Raw genomic sequence first — 8,468 nt, 5'->3', positions numbered from 1 at the left:
TTAATTTGGGGCCATTTTAAACTTGTTTTGCCAGCCTGTCTTGAGTTTCAGGCTTTATTAACGTTGTTTACTGGCTTAGTATACCTACTCTTTGCTCCCATTATGCTCTTTCCCTTGTCGCCATCTAAATACCACAGAAGTCTTCTTTCCTCCTTAAATCTCCAACCCCAGTCCACGTTTCTCTCCCATCTCCAATACCATATGAAGCGGACGTCAGTACTCCAGTTTAGTATTTACATGTCTCATGTTGGTTCTGCTTATAGAACTACACCATTAATCTATGTGCCACAGGTCTGTGTTACACATAGCACATGTATTTTGGAGCAGCACTTAGGTCCCTGGTGGGTATACAACAGAGAATCAAAGTGAGGAAGTGATCCAACACATGAAGAAAATGGAGGCACAAATTAGGGACGAGTCATCAAATATTTCCCCACTTGTTTTCTACAGGTCAGCTCTAGGGATAGGCCAGACATTGAGAAAACACATTTGTAGGTTTGCCCTAGTTTTCTAAATTTCAGTATGAACACTTATTTAAACAGAATTGAGCTTAAACTGGTTACCAAATCTTAACCTTCCCTTTTAAAAAACTTGGTATCACTACTATTTTTCCCATGTAACATAATACAGTAGATCTTGAGAGCTGTGTATTTCATCAAATGGTTATGCCTTAATCTAACCACCCTCAATGGAAGTGATTCCTCTTCAATTTACCCTGCAGTAACGATTACATTTTTGTCCTCATTTCCTATTATTTAATATTTCCAGTTGCAGATTTAGCGGGTCAAGAGGTAATAACACGTTGCCAAATTACTTCCCCCAAGCTGTACCAGTTTCCAACCTTACAAGTAGTGTATAAAACTATCACTTATACTCTGGTCAGCAGTGGCTAGGCTCATTTACAAAATTTGATAAAATGTTTAGTTGTTCAGTCATTAGACGTGCTTTAACATTTAAAAAGCATCTATTGGGGGCGCCTGGGTGGCACAGCGGTTAAGCATCTGCCTTTGGCTCAGGGTGTGATCCCGGCGTTATGGGATCGAGCCTCACATCAGGCTCTTCTGCTATGAGCCTGCTTCTTCCTCTCCCACTCCCCCTGCTTGTGTTCCCTCTCTCGCTGGCTGTCTCTATCTCTGTCGAATAAATAAAATCTTAAAAAAAAATAAAAAGCATCTATTGGCTATATAGGCTTTTGTCATGTGCCCATTCAGTTGGCTCTTAGTGATTTTATCAGTCTGGGGCAAATATTTCCCTTAGTGTTTTTATAGTGCTTGATGTTAAGATTTTAAAGTTTTATATAATGAAATGCCAGTTTTCCCTTCCACTGTTAAAAGATGTCATTTTAATGGAGGTTTTAGATTCTTAATCCATCCAGAATTTATTTTGTAAGTTACAAAATGAAAATCCGCACTTTTTCCCCAAGTAGTTAATTCTGTGGCACCATTCATGGATAATCTTTCCTTTACATACGTATAAATTCCAAAATACATAAAGACGGGGGGGATTCTCCCTTAACCTCCCCTCCCCAATCCCAGAATGGCCGTGTAAGCTTTCAAATCTTATGTGCATATTCACATAAATACATAACCTTCAAAACTAAATATCTATTTTATATTTGATTTGGCAAAGGTGAGACATATTGCCCCACACCTTTTCTCACTCTGTCATGGGCATCTTTCTGTCCACACATACCTAGCTCATTCTTTTTAATATCCACATTACTCTATAATCTCTATGTGTCAGAATTTAACCACTCCCTTACTAATTAACATTTAGGTTGTTCCCAATACTTCATTATTACAGAAATGCTGTAATAGTCCTAAGTGTACAAATTATTAGAGCATTAGGGATTTCAGGACTATTCTCTTCAAAGGACTGGTGTACTTACAACTTCGATGAGATAGAGGGAAATTCAATTTGTAAAGAACCGCTTTAATTTGTACTCCCAGCAAAAACGTTAAAGTTCATTCACCTACACGGGATAAACATCTTTTTGAAAAAATTTTTTTGCTTATCTAGTAAGTAGTAATACCATTGAGCATCTTCCACATTCATGTGTATGTTTTTCTTATGTGAATATTTTTGTTCTCTTTTATACCAGGCATTTGCTTCCTTTATTGATTTCTAATAATTAAATCCTAAGTATTCTTGGGTGTGTTGGAAACATTTTTTCCCAGACTCATTTTCCTTCTCTGGGTGTGTGTGTGTGTGTGTGTGTGTGTGTGTGCGTGTGTTTGTGTATATATAATCACACAGACAAATATGTCAACCTTTTCCTTTGTGAACTCTGGCATTTACGTCACACCTAAGGAAAACGCTCCCAAATCAATATTCTAAAAATGGTTTCCTATATTTCTTGGTATTTCTATAGTTTCTTCCAAATATATAACTTTTTCTATTATTATTAAAGAGGTCATCCTTTCCCCACTGATTTCAAACGCTATTATAGAACATTCTAAACTCCTAGATGTACATGGGTTTTTTAAGTTACCCTCTTCCCAATGATTTCTGATTATTCAATTTTTAAAGGTTATCACTATTTCTAGGTCATCTGTTCTGTCATAGTGCTACCTGCTCTCACACCAGTATCACATTGGTTTAATTATCATAAAGACATACATGTTGCCCTAGAATAACACTTGTAAATGGTTTCCAAGGATGTCTGATGCATTCTTTGAAGTAGCAAACACTGGAGTCAACCGACTATCACTAGTGATTTGGAAAGATAAAATGTGGTTTATTCCTAATACGGATTATCATGCTAGTTTAAAACAATACCACTGTGAAAGCAATCAAATAGAACTCTATGAATGGACATGAAGACATCCAAGATAATTTGCTGAATAAAAATAGCAAATTGCAAAAACAATACGTATAGCGTGATACCATATTTATGTAAAAGAAAACACAAAACGTTATTTTATATATATATATATCCATGTATGTTTTTAAACAGGTACATAATTTAGAGATCTAGAAGAAAACAGAAGTGAGAATAGAGGTTAACTCTGGAGAGAATTGGAGGTGAAGAAATGGAAACCTGAGCCTACTCCATAATTTACACCTTTTCATTATAAGAATAATATATTCACATATTAATTACATGACTAAAAATCTGTATTAAAATACACATACTTAAAATTCAATGATTTTCTGATCTATTCTTATCCTTAGATCTCATACACAGCTGGACTTTTCAGTAAATTATCACTGTGTGTATTTTGTAGGCATACCAGACTGGTTCCCCTCCCCCCTTCTAAATTCTGCCCTTTCTTGGAGGCGCAGGTCAAGGTCCTTTTCCTTTGAGGCTTTCTCCATTTCAGGATACCCTGGACCTTGCCTTCTCTGAGCTCCCACTGGCCTAACAGCCCACTTCCCTCCCTTTTGCCCTTAATCATTCTCCAAATGGCCTCCTGTAAAGGGATTTTGTGCCTACCCATCTATTGTATCTTTTCCACCAGGGCAGCGCCCTCCTCTGCAACCCAGATTTCAGAAGAGAAAAAAAAGTAGAAGGAAAATATAGTGACTCCATGGGAAAAACGAAGTGTGTCACAAATGAAGTGTGAACAAAATCGCCTATGGTTTGTTGGAATAAACCTTTAAATACACATATACCATGCCAGTTACATTTACATCCATTCTCTTCTGGATCTTGGAAAACTTCCTTTATGTTTAACATATTTTTTGAGTCTAAGACAAAGGAGGAATGACACAAAAACTGTTAGCCGACTGAATATGGTTATGATTTCCTAGTTAAAATTATAGCTCCTGGAAATTCCCTTGTAAATAAGTATGATCAATATACTCAATTTCTTTCTAGATTGTTAGGACAAGCCAGAAGTCTTAATTTCAGAATTCAGTTCTAGTGGTAACTGCTGCTTCTGGAAAATCAGGAAAGAAACCAACAGTATTAATTTTTTTACATTTCCAAACAGAAGAATCCACTGCTTTTAGAAGTTTAAGAGTGTATGTGTGGGTAAACCAGGATGTACCAGAAGTATTAATAGAACCATAATTATTATTAAAGCAAACACTTGTATGTGCCAAGCACTGTCCTGTTACTTTACATGTAATCCCTTCAAAAATCCTATGAAGTAAGAACTATTATCATCTTTATTTTACACATGAGGATATTCAGGGACAAAGGGAGATAAGTATCTTGCGCAGGATCACATAGTAAGTGGCAGAGTCAGAATTCAAATGAGGGAAGTCAGTATTTGCTTTCAGCCACTTAATTATGCTGTATATGAGATGCCACAAACTTTTTAAAGAAAGAATAATTAATATATATATATATATGGAACTAACTCTAGGGTATCAATTGTAGTATCTTTTATCAAAGAATGTAAGATTATACAGTCCTCTGTTGTTTGGGCACTTGCTATACTGGAAGCACCCATCCTTTCCTTCTTAGAATTTAGAGTGCTTTCCCAGAAAGGTGCTTATTAATCTTCAAAATATTCCTGGACAGTTAGGAAGGTTATGTGGAATTATCTTGTTTGAGAATTGAGGCCAGGAGAAGGGAGGCACTTACCCAGATTCTGTAATCAGGGATGGTTCTGCAATCAGGATCAGATCTTCTGATCCTTACTACACAGCAAACTTAGCTTTTCTGATGATGGCCTGGAAGGTCAAAGAAAGGGACAGAAAAGGACATAAAGTAAAAAAGATATGAGATCCTTTATTTTCCCTCCATCAACCAATGCATTTTATCACACACAAAGGACACCATAGCTGATAAACAATGTACAAATGTTTCTTTTTCCTTTCTTGTGGCTGTATTTTCAAAATTACTTTATTGTACATTTATCTTTATTTTTGATAAAGCAATTGTCTTTTTTTATTTTACGAAGGGTAATTTCAAATGAATAAAAACATAGAAGGAAGAATATTATAAACCTATACCCATCACCCAGCTTCAACAATTACCAACTGAAGGCCATCTTGTTTCATCTATAACCCCACCCACTGCTCCCCCCCACTCCGATTTTTTTTTTAAGCTCACCGAATAGCTGATTTTCTGCATTTTATTATGGAAAATGTCAAACATATACCAAAGAAGACGGAATAATATAAGGAACCCCGTGTGCCCCATCACTCAAATCAAACAATTATTAACTTAGGACCAGGTTCGTTTCATCTATACCCCTCCCCACTTCCCCCTACCGCTGAGATTATTCTGAAGCAAATCCCAGTCATCAACGTATCTGAAGTCATTCCCAGACATTTTATTACTTAATCCGCAATATTTTCCTATATATCTCTACAAGATAAAGATAATTTGAAAACATAACCATTAATGCCATTATAACGTCTTAAAAATCGACATCAATTCCTTAAACCATCAAATCCGTCTTCAAATTTTCCCGATGCATCTTAAACAGGTTTTCTTTTTTTTTACTTCATGTGTTCGAATCAGGATCCAAACAAGGCCTACTCATCGCATGTGGTTCATCTCCTGATCGCTCTCGTTCTCCATCTCCCCCCACCCCCGCCTTTTAAACTTTTCAATATGGAAAATTCCAATCCCCGCTATTTTGAGCAAATTCTCAAATAGTATATTATTTCATCCGTAAAAACTGATGTATCTCTTTTACAGCTCGAATTTCCTATAGGAAAGAATTTGACGGGCAGGAAAAACACTATAACGAACGAATTTACATAATTTATGTTTTTTTCTCATTCTGTTACGCGGGTTTTTCACTCCACAATAATAGCGAATAGCTTTCGGAACCAGGATTGGTATTAAGTATCTTATACGCACTAATACACAGTACAAGCCTCTGAGGTACACGTCTCTGAGGTAGATACTATTATTATCACCATTTTACAAACATGGAAACCGAGACACTGAAAGAACAGGAGCCAGCCCAAGCTGGGCGTTGGCGACTAGGAATTTGAACGCAGCTCTGCCCAACTGTGAAGCCATTAGTTAATCTTCTCAATATATGCGACGATAAAAAGAAATCGTCAACCCTTTCACCCCACCCCCACCCCGAAACCTGAAACGAGAATCCAGTTCTTTCCAGCAGCCGACGTGTGATCACTGCCGTCCCTCCAACCGCCATAGTAAAGCCAGGTTTCTCTGGCAACTGATATCCATAGGCAGACACGTCACCCTGGAGGCGGGCTTATGGCCTCCAGCCAATCACAATCGTCTTGTCTAAGTTTTAGAATGTTCCATAACCAAATGATTGGACGAGGCCTAACACGTCAGCGATGACACTTCGCCGCAGTAAAGGCGGGTGCTAGCAACCTGCTTCTTCATGGTTAAGGCTTGAAGCAAGCCAATCATCTTTCTCCTTTAGTGCGGACTCTGGCCAATGACGCTCGTCCTCTTAGGTTCTTAGCCCGCCCCCCAAAAGCGCGACAGCCGTTGGGTCATAAGTCTATAGGGCAGGGTGTTCACGTGGCCTATTTTCACGACCCAGAGTTCCTCTGACCAGAGGTTTTTTTTTTTCCTGCAGGGAGGCATTATGGGTTTTTTTTTTCCACTGGGAAAGGAAGTGTCTACGTGGCCTGCGGAAACAGGATGGGCGGAAATGAGCTAAGGTTCCCGCGAGTGGGGAAGCGCGAGGTCAAATTTGGGGCCACGCCCCCCAACCTCTTGCGCAATTGTCGGAGTAAAAAAAATAAAAGCGGAGCGGGGGGTTTTAATAAGTGTGTTGGGGTGGTGGGTGTGTGGGGGCGTGATGTTGGGGCCCGTGTGTTTGTGCGCGGACGATCTCGCGTAGCCTTGGGGTTGGGATGTGTGCGCGGCAGCCCTCGTGGCGTCGCTGGTGGTGGGTGTGCGCAGGCGTGCGCCCCTAGCGTTGGGGCCCGTGTGTGTCCCGTAGCGGGGGCGTGCGTGTGTGTGCGCGCACATGTGTATCTGCGTGTGTGCGTGCCCGCGCGCTGTGTACGGAATGGTCTCTACTTTTGTATTAGTTTGAAAATTGTTCTGATGAAAAGGAAAATGAGTCAAGGCGACTATAAGCAATAAAGAACCTTTGCCAGAAATATTTTGGCCTCTCCTATCGATTTAATTTTCAGACCCCAAAAATACACTTTCTTCCCACGTTTTTCTCTGTTGCCAAAATTCTGTTCTAAACCATAGCCCTCCAATAATTAAGAGTCAAACGCTCCCATCCCCATATTAGCAATTCCAAGGTGGCGCTTCTTCCCGTTCCCTAGTATTCTCTCCCTCCCCCCTCCAAAGTTGCCTGCCATTCTCTTGGCACAAACACAATTTTCTGCTGGTAATATACGTTATAGCCTTCCCCTCCAGTCTCTCTCTCTATATACACACACACTCGGAATTTCTGCAGGGACTGAGGCTCTCTTACCTTTTTGTCCTGATCTCCAAGCACAGTGCCCTTCAGACAAGTACGCACTCAGCTAGTTTTCCAGAAAGTTCTCTGGGTGAGGTTTATACCTCTTGAGTCTGCCACTAGATGCCACCAAATGCCAGCAAAGGATTGGCTGTTTAGTCCCTGGAATTATGGGATTTTGTTCCCCCCTTTCTGATTTGTTGAACTCCACAATGTATAGGGATCATGTATATCTTTCATTGCTAAGAAAAAAAATCAAATTAACTTTTGTAAATAGCCCAACCAGGCAGAGGACTATGGCCCTAGATCCAAATGTTTTTCCTTGTTTCTTCTTAAAAAAAAATTCCCCCCTCTCTTCATTCCTTCTTGCATTTTGCGGGGTCAGAATTGATGAATGACTCCAGGCACTGATGCTGATGAAGATCTGAATCCTTTCTGTGCACCTTCTCTTCCAATCCTAACAACATTCCCCAGTGGAAAATATAGGTGGCTGTTTAGTCAATAAAGACAGATAAAAACTTAGATCCTGGTATTTTTTTTTTAAAGATTTTATTTATTTATTTGACAGAGATAGAGACAGCCAGCGAGAGAGGGAACACAAGCAGGGGGAGTGGGAGAGGAAGAAGCAGGCTCATAGCAGAGGAGCCTGATGTGGGGCTCGATCCCATAACGCCGGGATCACGCCCTGAGCCGAAGGCAGATGCTTAACCGCTGTGCCACCCAGGCGCCCCTAGATCCTGGTATTGAAAACTGATCTTTTTCTCTTGAAATTTTTATTAAATATGTGTGTTTGCAGTGGTACTGCTACACTTTGTTATGTCTTTAGAGTTAGAGACCTACTTTTAATTCCCCACTTACTAGCTGTCAGACCTTGGGCAAACGATTTATGTTCTGTGATACTGTTTTCTTGCATGCTTTCTATATATTAGATGCTATGTCATATCCTTTACATGGATATTCTTTTATTCCTCACAAAACCTCATTAGATGGGTATGAATAAAACTCAAAAACCAAAATATATCTTTCAATTGCCAATCATATACACTTGTGTGCATGCATACATGTGCACACATACACACAGGGGATGGGGCAAGATTTAGAGATGTGGTTCTCAAAGAGTGTTTTCCAGACACACCAGTAGCATAATTATCACTTTTG

At 39.5% G+C, this 8,468-nt stretch overlaps 1 protein-coding gene across 2 annotated transcripts in view; it reads right to left on the bottom strand.

Annotated features, from left to right (window-relative positions):
• Window positions 1–7,429, bottom strand: part of MORF4L2 (mortality factor 4 like 2) — a 12,390-nt gene extending 4,961 nt beyond the window's left edge. The window contains exons 1-2 of one of the 2 annotated variants that reach the window (XM_008704182.2): window positions 7,326–7,429; window positions 4,535–4,623 (exon numbers count right to left, since the gene is read on the bottom strand). The gene's annotated coding sequence lies outside the window, so the exon portion shown is untranslated. Of the gene's footprint in view, window positions 1–4,534; window positions 4,624–6,002; window positions 6,193–7,325 lie in introns of those variants that run through there. The other variant, XM_008704174.2, reaches the window with a different exon arrangement.
• Window positions 7,430–8,468: the final 1,039 nt, after the last annotated feature.

This window comes from Ursus maritimus (genome assembly GCF_017311325.1).
Source record: "Ursus maritimus isolate PB19 chromosome X unlocalized genomic scaffold, ASM1731132v1 scaffold_X1, whole genome shotgun sequence".
NCBI classification, from domain to species: domain Eukaryota; kingdom Metazoa; phylum Chordata; class Mammalia; order Carnivora; family Ursidae; genus Ursus; species Ursus maritimus.
This window is presented reverse-complemented; position numbering and strand designations above follow the sequence as displayed.